Raw genomic sequence first — 13,658 nt, 5'->3', positions numbered from 1 at the left:
TATGTTTTCTGCTGGGACTCTAAGTGATACAGGGATAAAACAAAGGGTGTTAAGATATCCAGCATTTAAATAATTAATTCTATGCTAGGCCATAAAGACACAGGAGAGTGCTTAGTCAAAGAACTTAGATCAATACTCAGGTTTTTTTTTTTTTTTTCCAGAGCTACAGTCCTTGGAGTTATTTATGCAATGGTAAGCACACAAACAGAATGGGAAAAATTAGATAGGAACTAAATCTAATAGAATTACACAAAATTGGATACAATGAAGATTAGGGAAGAATAAATAAAAATTATGTAGTGTGATTATATTGTGATAAAAATTCTTAATAAAGAGTGCTCTCTTCGTAAAGTTACCAGATTTAGCAAATAAAAATACAGGATGCCCAGTTGTATTTAAATTTCGGATAAGCAATGAATTATTTTTAGTATGTTTATCTGAAAAGCAAATTTAACTGAGCATTCTATATTTCATCTGGCAACCCTATCCTTGTGCATAATTCATTAATACAGTCTATCATTTGACAAAATCTCTTGTGATTTATCTACTGCATAATCAGCAACCTGTGAATGACCAAGTGACAGATGAAATCAAGTAGATCAAGAACTAGTGTCTAGGAGGCAAGTGTCTAGATGAAACAGTGGGAGAGAGTAAGTACCCTAAGCAAAATATTACAATCAGAGTTATCTATTGTTTGATGGAGAGAGAGAGAGAGAGATTGTGCATATAAGGGCCACTAATATGAATTCTGATGATAAGTACAGTGAGGGTTTTTTTGTTTTGGGGTTTTTTGGTACAAACTTTAATGAACAGGAAAAAAAAAGTTTGATACTTAAGTACTTGACCTGACATCTGTGTCAGGCAAACCAGGCCATGAAAACTATGTCTGAGTCTATAAATATGAAATAAAAAATCTAGGCCAGTCAAGAATATGGGCACAAAAAGAAGTGTTTGTAAATATGTAAGAAACAAGCAAAAATGTGCAATGAAAGGAATATTTCCCTGAGAGTAAGGACAGCTGATTTTTTTCCCAGCCTGGCCTTGATGAAGCCTTGGTCGTTCCAGGATCCATTATTTTAGCTACAAAAGGAATATTTAGTTATATATTTAGTTACATAAATATTATATAAAACTATATACATATTGCATTATTAAATTGCAGCCCTAAAAACCTGTGCTTTATAATCCAAGATTTTAATTGGAGCCCAAGAGAACAATGGGAGAAGTTTATCCATACAATAAAACCATGCTATTGTATCAGAATCAAGTATAAGAGAGCAGGTTCCAAAAATACTAAATCAGATAGACATCAGATGTTGATTATTGGATTAGAGCTCTTGGATGTCCGCTTTTTGCTTCTTTTCTGAGGGCTCTTCCCAGTGTGGGCAGACAACCAAGGGAAGGTTTTGCTTCTCTGTGGAACAAGACAGACTTCTAAAACTGCCCCAGGTTGGTAATTATCTGACATATCTTATCACAAGTAGAGAGATAAGCCAGATGAAGGAATTTTATTAATTTAACCATATGGAAGAGAAAAATAGGAAACACTAACATATAATTTAGTTGTTAAAATATTAAAAACCTCTTATGATGAAAAATTCTGGAGAAGGCTAGAAGCATTGTCTGATTAGAAGAAAATGAAAAAGAAGATGTCTCCATTCTCTGTGTCCTTGTTCCTCATATGCCATTATGCTTTGAATGAGACTTGAAAAAGGGTAAAAAGGAGGCTTGAATTATACCCAAAATAGCTGGGAAATGTGGGTAAAGAAAATATGAGCAAATGTTCCAGTATATTGCAAGAACAGTTCCAGTATGATGAAAGTGAAATAAAGCCATCACAAAATGCACCCCATTTTCTTTATACAAATAAACAAAGGAATTATTTGACTTATTCCATTAAAAAAAAAGGGGGAAAGGTAAGTGGAGATGCAGAATGTGGCAATGACAAAAAGGAAGATGGAACTGTAACAGCATGTTGAATGGAACCTTCTTCCTCATTCTTCCTCAAGAATGAAGAGCGGGGAATCCTGACTTTTATCAATAGCTCAAGAAAGCAAATTCTTAAACAAACAAACAAACAAAACAACTCTGAGACCTTAATATGTCTCCTGTGGAGTTTGGGGTAGCCAGTGGATAGGTATTTGTTTCATATCAAAATCTAAAAGACAAGAGATTGAATGAAAAAAAAATTATGGCTGCCGAGAAAAGGACTACATTTTTGAAAGTATCAAACTTTAAAAACAGTAAGTTGATAGACCGTACAAGTGGTTTCCACGGTCCAGATTTCAGTTACAACTAGAGAGATAAATTATGGGTTTATCTTACATCCTATCAAAGAAGGACGATTTAAAATCGGTTAATTAAAAGATGACAGAAAAATGCTGGAGCTATTGCTAGAGGTCCAAGGGTTACATAAAGAGGTGTAAACTATAAATCAAAAGAGAAAGCATCACCGTCATCAAGAGAACCATAGGTAAGAGATCCCCTGAAATACAGGTTGGAGTCTGTGAAGAAAACTTATAACAACCCACAAAAGTGGGATTAAGCTTTAAATAGCTGATACATCCAGAAAAAGGATAAAGTAGCTCATGACAATATCAGAAAAGTAAAAACTTTCATATAGCTATTTCTTCCTTTAACTCTTTGTCCTACAAGTATGAAAAGAAATTTCATTTTAAATGTAGAAAGATAAAGAAGGGTCAATATCTCTGAAGAAAGAGGAGATAGCTAACTGAACCCCACTTCTAGACTCTAGACTTCCCATGTACAGCAGGAATAAACATGGGAGAGGAGTAGCACATCTTCAATATAAAATCAAATTCAAAATTTGAAGTAACAGAGTTTCCCATTTATTGCTGAATTGAGACTGTTTGGAAACTTCAAATAGGATTTTATTTTTAAATCTTAGAGTGGCCATAAATGTCATGGAGCCCACCCAAGTTTTCATCCTGGCTGTTCAGAGTATATTTCAAAGAACAATGGGATAAACAAAATAGAGTTGCTTTATACTGCTACATCTCATAAGTCATCTTAATCAAAGTACTAGTTACATTAGCTTTAAAATAAAATTACTTCTGAATAAGAAATCAAATTAGTATTTTTAGAGTATGTTTGTTTCAGTTTAAATCTTGATATCTCTTGAGATAACACACTCAAGGGTTAACTGAAAAAAGTTTAATGGAGAGATTATTTAGACTTCTGGTTTCTGGTTCTGCATATAAGGAGATTGGAAGTGTTCACTCTGTCCTAAAAAAAGCAAAATGTTGTTCACTAAAAAATTAACAACTCTTCTTGGATTCATAAAAGAGGAGAGGACACAGGACAAACCTCAGCTCCCAATGTTGGAGAGGCAGACAGGCAAATACAGGGAAGGGTGCTTTCCCTGAGCAGAGATCACAGGCAGAAACTGCTGTGGGTTGTGCTGGGTTAGGAAGACCTGCACTATAATTGATACATTGCTGGAGGCTCAGTGTACACAAGTCTGGGAGTTAAAAACTCCAGGGGTACCCAGTCATGGGGGACCCTGCAACGTTGTGAGATTTACCTCCAGGAGCTCAACCAGGTGCCCATAATAAATAAAGGAGAAAAATCCCCTTGAGCTTGTGTCAGAGAAAGTGAAAAAGGAACCATTTTGAAATATGCCATAGCACTCTGTTTTTTTAGTAAGGCTTGTCCTCAAGGGAAACTAGTTAAACAGAGGCTAATATACTGCGTGTATTACTAGAGCCTAACTAACCAGGGGAAGAGAAATACCCAGCTCCAGCTTGCTCTATCCTTCTATGTCAGAGAAGGGAAATAGCCAATTCCAGCCCACTCTAGCCATCTTATCCATCCTAAGTGGGGAGAAAAAAAATGAATAACACATGTGAAGTTTACAGTCCAGAGGTACAGGCTCACTAAAAGACTGTGACCTAAATCATAGGACTATTGAATGCTTCCCCTCCCTCTACACCTCACCAACACATTACACAAAATGTGTAATAATATATGTGTATATAATATAGATCTATTTACAGCAGTTGTTTTTACTGAGTCTATTATGCCCAGCTATCAAGAAAAATATTGAAAGGCAAAAAACGAAATATGAAGATACAGAGCAAGTATCAAAACCAGACATAATAGGGATGTTGGAAATATAAGACCATGAATTTTTTAAAACTATGATTATTATGCTAAAGGGCTCTAATGGATAAAGTAGATGGCACACAAGAACAGATGGGCAATGTAAGTGGAAATTCTGAGAAAGAACCAAAAATACATTTTAGAGGTAAAAAGCACTGTAACAAAAATGAAGAATGCTCTTGACAGGCTTACTAGTAGACAGGGCAAGGCTAAGGAGAGAATCTCTGAGCTAGATGATACAGCAATAGAATCCTTAATAACCAAAAGGCAAAGAGAACAAAAACAAATAAAAGAACAGAATATCCAAAGACTCTGGGATAATGACAAAAGGTGGAACATATGTGGAATGGGAATACCAGTAGTAGAAGAATGAGAGAAAGGAACATATGAAATATTTCAAATAACAATGACTGATAATTTCCTCAAATTAATGTTAATGTAAATTCATTTAAATTCATTATTAATGTAAATTAATGTTAATTCCTCCAAATAAAACATACATCCAGGAAGTTCAATGAATACCAAGCAGAATAAATGCCCAAAATTTTTCACCTAGGTATATTACCTTTAAACTACAGAAAATCAGAAAAAGAAAGAATCCTGAAAGAAACCAGGGACCGGGGCAGGGAGAATCTTACCTGTAGAAGAACAAAGATAAGAATTATACCTGACTTCTCCTCAGAAACCAAGATATATTTGATTACTGGAAGAAAAAAACACCAACCTAAAATATGTACCCAGTGAGATTATCTTTCAAAAGTGAAGGGGAAAATTCTTTCTTCCCTCTTCCCTTTTCCAAGTGGCCCCAGCATCCTGCCAGCCCCACCTCCTTTAGTAGCACTTCTGAATGCTTCAGGGAGGAAGACTCCAGGAATCTGTCCAGGAAGAGCCGTGTGGCTGACAGGGTCTTGGTATTCTGGCCGGGTGTCAGGACTGTGCCTCTGAGGTGGGAGAGCAGAGTTCAGGACATTGGTCCATCACAGATCTCCCAGCTCCACATAATATCAAACAGCGAAAGCTCTCCCAGAGATTTCTGTCTCAATGTTAAGACCCAGCTCCACTCAACAACCAGCAAGCTACAGTGCTGGACACCCTATGCCAAACAACTAGCAAGACAGGAACACAACCCCACCCACTAGCAGAGAGGCTGCCTAAAATCATAAGGTCAAAGATACCCGAAAAACACACCACCAGATGCAGTCATGCCCCCCAGAAAGACAAGATCCAGCCTCATCCACCAGAACACAGCCACTAGTCCCCTCCACCAGGAAGCCTACACAACCTACTGAACCAACCTTAGTCACTGGGGGAAGACACCAAAAACAACGGGAACTACAAACCTGCAGCCTGTGAAAAGGAGACCCCAAACACAGTAAGATAAGCAAAATGAGAAGACAGAAAAACACACAGCAGATGAAGGAGCAAGGTAAAAACCCACCAGAACAAACAAATGAAGAGGAAATAGGCAGTCTACCTGAAAAAGACTTAAGAGTAATGATAGTAAAGATGATCCAAAATCTTGGAAATAGAATGGAGAAAATACAAGAAACGTTTAACAAGGACCTAGAGGAACTAAAGATCAAACAAACAATGATGAACAACACAGTAAATGAAATTAAAAATTCTCTAGAGGAATCAATAGCAGAATAACAGAGGCAGAAAAATGGACAAGTGACCTGGAAGATAAAATAGTGGAAATAACTACTGCAAAGCAGAATAAAGACAAAGAATGAAAAGAATTGAGGACAGTCTCAGAGAACTCTGGGACAACATTAAACAAACTAAAATTCGAATTATAAGGGTCCCAGAAAAGAAGAGAAAAAGAAAGGGACTGAGAAAATATTTGAAGAGATTATAGTTGAAAACTTCCCTAATATGGTAAAGGAGATAGTCAATCAAGTCCAGGAAGCACAGAGTCCCATACAGGATAAATCCGAGGAAAAACACACCAAGACACATATGAATCAAACTATCAAAATTAAATACAAAGCAAAAATATTAAAAGCAGCAAGGGAAAAGCAACAAATAACATACAAGGGAATCACCTGAGGTTAACAGCTGATCTTTCAGCAGAAACACTGCAAGCCAGAAGGGAGTGGCAGGACATACTTAAAGTGATGAAAGGGAAAAACCTACAACCAAGATTACTCTACCCAGCAAGGATCTCATTCAGATTTGATGGAGAAATTAAAACCTTTACAGACAAGCAAAAGCTAAGAGAATTCAGCACCACCAAACCAGCTTTACAACAAATGCTTCAGGAACTTCTCTAGGCAGGAAATACAAGAGAAGGAAAAGACCAACAATAACAAACCCAGTACAATTAAGAAAATGGTAATAGGAATATACATATCGATAATTACCTTAAATGTAAATGTATTAAATGTGCCAACCAAAAGAATTAGACTGGCTGAATGGATGCAAAAACAAGACCCGTATATATGCTGTCTACCAGAGACCCACTTCAGACCTAGGGACACATACAGACTGAAAGTGAGGGGATGGAAAAAGATATTCCATGCAAATGGAAATCAAAAGAAAGCTGAAGTAGCAATTCTCATATCAGACAAAATAGACTTTAAAATAAAGACTACTACAAGACACAAAGAAGGACACTGCATAATGATCAAGGGATTAATCCAATAAAAAGATATAACAATTGTAAATATTTATGCACCCAACATAGGAGCACCTCAGTACATAAGGCAAATGCTAACAGCTATAAAAGGGGAAATCGACAGTAACACAATCATAGTAGGGGACTCTAACACCCTAATTTCTCCAATGGACAGAGCATCCAAAACGAAAATAAATAAGGAAACACAAGCTTTAAATGATACATTAAACAAGATGGACTTAATTGATATTTATAGGACGTTTCATCCAAAACAACAGAATACACTTTCTTTTCAAGTGCTCCTAAAACATTCTCCAAGATAGATCTTATCTTGGGTCACAAATCAAGCCTTGGTAAATTTAAGAAAATTGAAATTGTATCAAGTATTTTTTCTGACCACAATGCTATGAGACGAGATATCAATTACAGGAAAAGATCTGTAAAAAATATAAACACATGGAGGCTAAAAAATACGACACTAAATAACCAAGAGATCACTGAAGCGGTCAAAGAGGAAATTAAAAAATACCTAGAAACAGGGCTTCCCTGGTGGCGCAGTGGTTGAGAGTCCGCCTGCCGATGCAGGGGACACGGGTTCGTGCCCCGATCCCGGAAGATCCCACATGCCGCGGAGCGGCTGGGCCCGCGAGCCATGGCCGCGGAGCCTGTGTGTCCGGAGCCTGTGCTCCGCAACGGGAGAGGCCACGGCAGTGAGAGGCCCGCGTACCGCAAAAAAACAAACAAACAAACAAACAAACAAAAAAAAATACCTAGAAACAAATGACAGTGAAAACACTATGAACCAAAACCTATGGGATGCAGCAAAAGCAGTTCTAAGAGGGAAGTTTATAGCAATATAATCCTACCAAATGTAAAATAGATAGCTAGTGGGAAGCAACTGCATAGCACAGGGAGATCTGTTTGGTGCTTTGTGACCACCTAGAGGGTGGGATAGGGAGGGTGGGAGGGAGACAGAAGTGGGAGGGGGTATGGGGATATATGTATATGTATAGCTGATTCACTTTGTTATACAGCAGAAACTAACACAACATTGTAAAGCAATTATACTCCAATAAAGATTTTTTTTTTAAAAAGTGAAGGGGAAATAAAGGCTCTCAGATAAACAGAAATTTGTTGCCATCACTTCTGTCTTGCAAAAATATGAAAGGAAGTTCTTCAGAGAGTGGGAAAATAAAATAGGTCAGAAACTCAGATCTTCATAAAGAAAGGAAGAGCATAAAATTAAGTGAAAAATAATTTTTTTCTTTTTTCTTTTATCTAGCAGGTAACCATTTACTAAAAATCAAAACAGCAACAAGGTATCAGGTGTAATTTATGGGTAAGTGAGAAAATGACAGTAATATTATAAGAGATGGGGGGGGTTGGGAATACTCTCTTATGAAGTTGGAACACTACCTATGAAGCATATAAGGTTATTTAAAAAGAAACTTACATTAGATGTTGCAAACTGTAAGATAACCAGTGAAATATTTTAAACAGAAGTACAATTGATATACTAAGAGAGGAGAGAAATTGGAATTATACAAAATGTTACATTAAAACCAGGGAAGGCAGAAAAAGAATGGAAGATAAAAATAAAAAGAAAGGAAAAGAAAAAAAAAAACAGAACAAGGGCAAAATATAGAAAATAGTTATAAAGCATATTCTGACTCAAAGACCTGTACATGAATGCTCATAGCAATTTTAGTCATAATCGTCGAAAACTGAAAACAACCAAAATGTCCTTCAATAGGAGAATGGAAAACAAGGTCATATATTCATAAAATAGGATACTACTCAGCAGTAATAAGGAATAGACTGCTAATACATGAAAAAACATGGACGCATCTCAAAAACATTATTTTGAGATTGATACAAAATAATTCATACTGTATGGTTCCAATTTATATGAAAGCTAGTAAAACTAATCTATACTATTAAAAAACTTTAAAGTAGTTGGCTTCTTTTTTGTTTTCTTTTGTTTTTTTGTTTGTTTTTCTTTTTGCTGTACGTGGGCCTCTCACTGTTGTGGCCTCTCCCGTTGCGGAGCACAGGCTCCAGATGTGCAGGCTCAGCGGCCATGGCTCACGGGCCCAGCCGCTCCGTGGCATGTGGGATCTTCTCGGATTGGGGCATGAACCCGTGTCCCCTGCATCGGCAGGCGGACTCTCAACCACTGCGCCACCAGGGAAGCCCTAAAGTAGTTGGCTTCTTGAATGATTGTCTAGAAAGCAGCATGCAATTACTTCTGTAAGAATAATATGTCTTGATGGTGATGCATTACATGGGAATATGTAGATATTAAAACTTTTGGAATAGTACACTTAATATTTATGCAATATACTTATGTAAATTTACCTCAAGGGAGAAAATGGAACTGGAAACAAATATTGAAATCTAGTTAGTAGGTGTCTAGAAAAGAGTTTTATTGGCTCATTGGATTGAAAATATCTTTAGTAGAATTTATTTTAGGGAAGGTTTGATACAGAGTAAATACAATGCTATGAGTAACCTGATTTCTGTCTTTCCACAGCAACATTCTCTGGTATTACCTCTTTGTTCTCAGTTTTCTTGGGGCGGCCCACTGGCAATACCAGGTTTCCCTTTTTTTTGGTACCAAAGTGAATACATTAACTTGAGACTTTATACTTTTGTGCCACTCTATCTAGAAGAAAAGGGAAAAGGATAAGAGACACTTCTGTTTCATGAAAGTCCCAGGAAATATTATTTTGCATCTCTTTGGGTCCAATCTGTTATGCCTACCTTTGGACGTAGGAATTGGGTCAATAACAATAAATAAAGAAAAATAAGTAAGGGTAGGGAAGACCCACAAAGAAAATCTAAGTTCTAATATCAGAAGAGTGGGAAGTGAGTGTTCACAGGAGAAATGTTCCTGTTAAAAGAAATTAACTTATTGATTTTCACCCTAAACTCAGAACACTGGTTTTAAATTTTAACAAGTCTAGCATTTTAATCAGCATTTGAATGTTACTAAGACGTAACTTAAAATTCAAGTAACATTGTGACTTAATTAGGTAGTAAATGTTGGACTCATGTTAAGGACTTACAAAGTAGGTGGGTAGAAAATAAGAAACTATTAAATTATCTTAATTGCTCTATATGTTGGCAATGGATTAATAATATGATGATTATCAGGTCAGGTCAGAATTGTTTTTCATTTTCCAAAGTAGGTATAATATAATCCTTAAGATAATTGGGAGAGATTAAATCAAATCAAAATTAAAATGAATTTCTGAGTGTAAAAACCTGTAATTATGAATTGATTTCACTGTGAGAGTTATGAAACCAGTGCAGAATCCTTTCATTTTGGCATCATAATTTTCCCTTCTATACATTCAAGTTACATCTACATAATCAAATTATACTGTGATCAAATATCTACAGGTCCATAAAATTTGATTTAAAAAAATTTTGCAGTAACTTCCATCACCATAAGCAGTATATCCTTACTACTGTTCCTGGGAAGTTAAGAAGAATATTGAAATAATTATTTATTATGATGTCAGAGAAGACCTTTGAAATAGAAAATACCAGTTAGAATTTTCTATGACAGAATTTTGATTTCTTTGTATTCCATACCACAATGAAGGATCATACAATGTCTAAATCAAATGATAAGCTTAAAAAGTAGAAGTAGAGGCAAAGAGGTTGGAACAGTTTACTGGCTAGCAGAATAGAGGTATATTTTCATGAATCAGAAACTAAGTTGTTTAAAAATAAAGGACATCAAAATTTCCTTCATAAAAGGAAGAGGAACCACAAGACCATAATCAACTGTTTTATAATACGATGCTAATTTCCTGGTTAATTTTCAAGTCAAGCAATTAGTTTTTAAAAACACACTAAATGGTCTCAAAATGACTATAAATTATTTGCAATTTCCTGTCATCAGCTATTCTAATAAAAGCTGAATATAACTCAATATTCTGTAGAAAAAACTGATGTCACTTAACTGTTAAACTCCATTCAGCCTTCCGTACTGTTTGAGTTCCTCAGTGGAAAAATATAGAAATGGCAGCATAAATTACCTTTGCACCTTCTTTCAAGCTCCCCTGACTCTGCATTTATATTATTTGTTATGATTTTGAAATTAGTTTTTATAACTTGACAGCACTATAGTCTAGACATTTCAGAGCATGATTCTAAAGTAGGGTTACTTGCCTTGAAGTCTCAACACTATCAGTTACTACCTATGATGTCAGTTTTCCCACCTTGAAATGGAATAATAGCTAAGACCAAACTCAGAGGGTTTTCCATAGTGGCTGCACCAATTTACATTAGGATGGGAGACTGTCTTAATCCCTTCAGACTTCTATAACAAAGTACTACAGACTGGGTTGCTTATAAACAACAGAAATCTATTTCTCACAGTTTTGGAGGCTGAAAGCCCAAGATCATGATTGTTTGTTGGCCCTCTACTGGGTTGCAGACGACTGTATCTTCACCTTGCAGAAGGAGCTAGAGGCTTCTGCAGGATTTCTTTTATAAAAGTACTAGTCCCATTCAGGAGGCACCACCCTCCTGACCTACTCTCTCCCAAAGCCCTATGTACTAATATAATCAACTTTGGAGGTTAGAATTTCACCGTATGAATCTTGGGAGGACACAAACATTCAGACAATAGCAGAAAGCTCTACACGTTTCTGACAGACAACATGGAACTCAAAGAGGAATTTTTGATTATTGTAACAACCTTAAGAAATAAAGAAAGTGACACTAAGTCTTAGATACATCACTTGCTAGATAAAGATTAACAGGAGACCACAGCTACTCCTGGGCTGTGAAAGTGAATGAACCAATTGTATTTCCTCCCCAGGCTTTTTTAAGCTATAACAATTTGGGTCAGATTTTCAACTACTAGCAACAAAATGGATTCACATAGAGACACTTTCACAAATAAGTGTTTTAATGTTTTATAGCTCATTTTGGTCTGTTCTGTTAGGGACATTTTTAACTACAAAAATTTCAATGTTCTGGAATTTGATGTTTAATTGAACTGTTCATTGTTGGGAATGAATGTTTTCATGCAGGATGTTTAACAGTTTTGTTATAATACTCCAGTTGAAAAGACAGAATGTTAGAGGTGGTAGGAGTCATATAAATAATTCTACTCAAAACACTCTTTATACTGCTTAGGGAGGTGGTCTCAGAAAAATTAAGTGAATTATGAGGGATCCCTCAGCAACTGAATCAGTGCATTTTTAACCCTGAGTCAGTGTGCAGGCCCTCCTCCAAGCTGCAAACCTGTGTTCATAAACTAGATCCTTATCATAAGTACCCATAACCAGGTATTCTCTGTTAAAAATGCTTGTCCAATGGTGTCCTAATACTTCCTTAGAACATACGATCAGTGGCATTACCTCTCTTTTTAAAAAATAGCAAATTTTATTTTCCTGTTACAACTGGACTATTCATTAAATCTTCATAGCTATATTATCAAAGAGGTTTCATTATTGAACTTTAAAAGTGAGGATATTACACATCAGAGAGTATAAACAAATTACCTAAGGTAATACATTTAATAAGTTGTAAAATATGAAACTTATATCACATTTGTTTGCTTACAGAGCCTCTGCCCCGACTGCATGATATTTAGCTATATTTATGGCATAAAATTTAGAAATATATCTGTAGAGTTATATTTACAGCACCTTTCACATTAATACATCAAGTATTTTCAAGGAGGATAATTGGCTTTGGTGAGGAATGTGCATAAGTTGGTGTTATTTTTGAATGTTAATCCTCTTTTTAAAAATGAAACCTGCTTTGATTTTATGTTAAACATTGGTAGCAAATATCCCCTACAACTTTGATATGACAGTATAATCCTAATTATGCCCAAGAAAACCTAGGATGTTCAAAGGTGTGAAAATTGGAATCTTAAGTGGCAGCTCAAAAGGTTCAAAAATAGTCAACAAGAAAAAAGAAAGAAACAAAAAGATTCCTTTAGCTCAAACCCTGACTTGGCCTCTCCTTCTTATTGGCTTGGACACACTGCAGATTAAACTATTTGTGAGGCTCACTGAGCCTGGGCTGAACTAAAACCTCCACACAGTTCTGCTTTCAAGTTATCTTGTCAGGGAAGCTGACAGCTTCAGTGATGCTACTTTATAGACCCCTTGGCAAAAATAGGATGCTGAAAATCTACCCATAAAAAACTAAACCCACAGAAGTCTGCTGTCCTTTGGTCAAAGAATATAAAATGCACTTGACCTCATGTTGTTTGAGATGCGGCTGTGCATATAAACTCTTCAGAGACAGTAAATTAGATGCCACAGGAAATGAAGAAAAAGGACCAGCTATTCCAGCTTAAAGCTTCATGCAAAAAACAGACACAATGACACTCAAAACTTCCTCCTAAACAGATTGGTTACATCTTTTATAACACTTCACTTACTTAACAACCTTGTTGAACACTGGTCTGTTTGACTTAGATACAATTAATAAGAAAAAGAAGAAAAATAAAATACTACCACCCAAGTTATATACAAATTGCTGCCACATTTCCTAATATTGGATTGATTTTCAGAAAACAATATTGCAATATGTGTGTGTGTGTGTATGTGTGTGTATAGAAACTATGACATTCATCCTGGTTGAAAAGGATAATTATTATTAACCATGTATATTGGTTGTTTCTGACCTTTTTTCATCTAGTGCTCATGCTGTCCAACTTGTATTTGGTGGAATCTTACTCTTTACACATTTTAAATTATTAATCACAATTCAAATCTAGCACTGGGTTATTCATGCACATTGTGGAAAGCTGATTACAGCATTGTAATGGGAGATACAATTAGTACTGTAACATCAGTACCACCATCTTCCATTCTATTTTTTCACAAGTAAATTAAAATAGTGTTCAATTATGATATTTTTCAGTATTCATTTCTGGTTT

General features: G+C 35.8%; 1 protein-coding gene across 1 annotated transcript in view; it reads right to left on the bottom strand.

The window, feature by feature from the left end:
* The window catches only part of LRP1B (LDL receptor related protein 1B), a gene marked incomplete at its 3' end in the record, with an annotated part of 2,330,707 nt that overhangs the window by 1,944,679 nt on the left and 372,370 nt on the right, over positions 1 to 13,658 (bottom strand). The gene's annotated exons all lie outside the window — the stretch shown is intronic.

Source organism: Mesoplodon bidens, assembly GCF_964165515.1.
Source record: "Mesoplodon bidens genome assembly, chromosome: 8".
Taxonomy (NCBI): Eukaryota; Metazoa; Chordata; class Mammalia; order Artiodactyla; family Ziphiidae; genus Mesoplodon; species Mesoplodon bidens.
The sequence above is the reverse complement of the archived record's forward strand: the minus strand, read 5'-3'. Positions and strand labels throughout refer to the sequence as shown.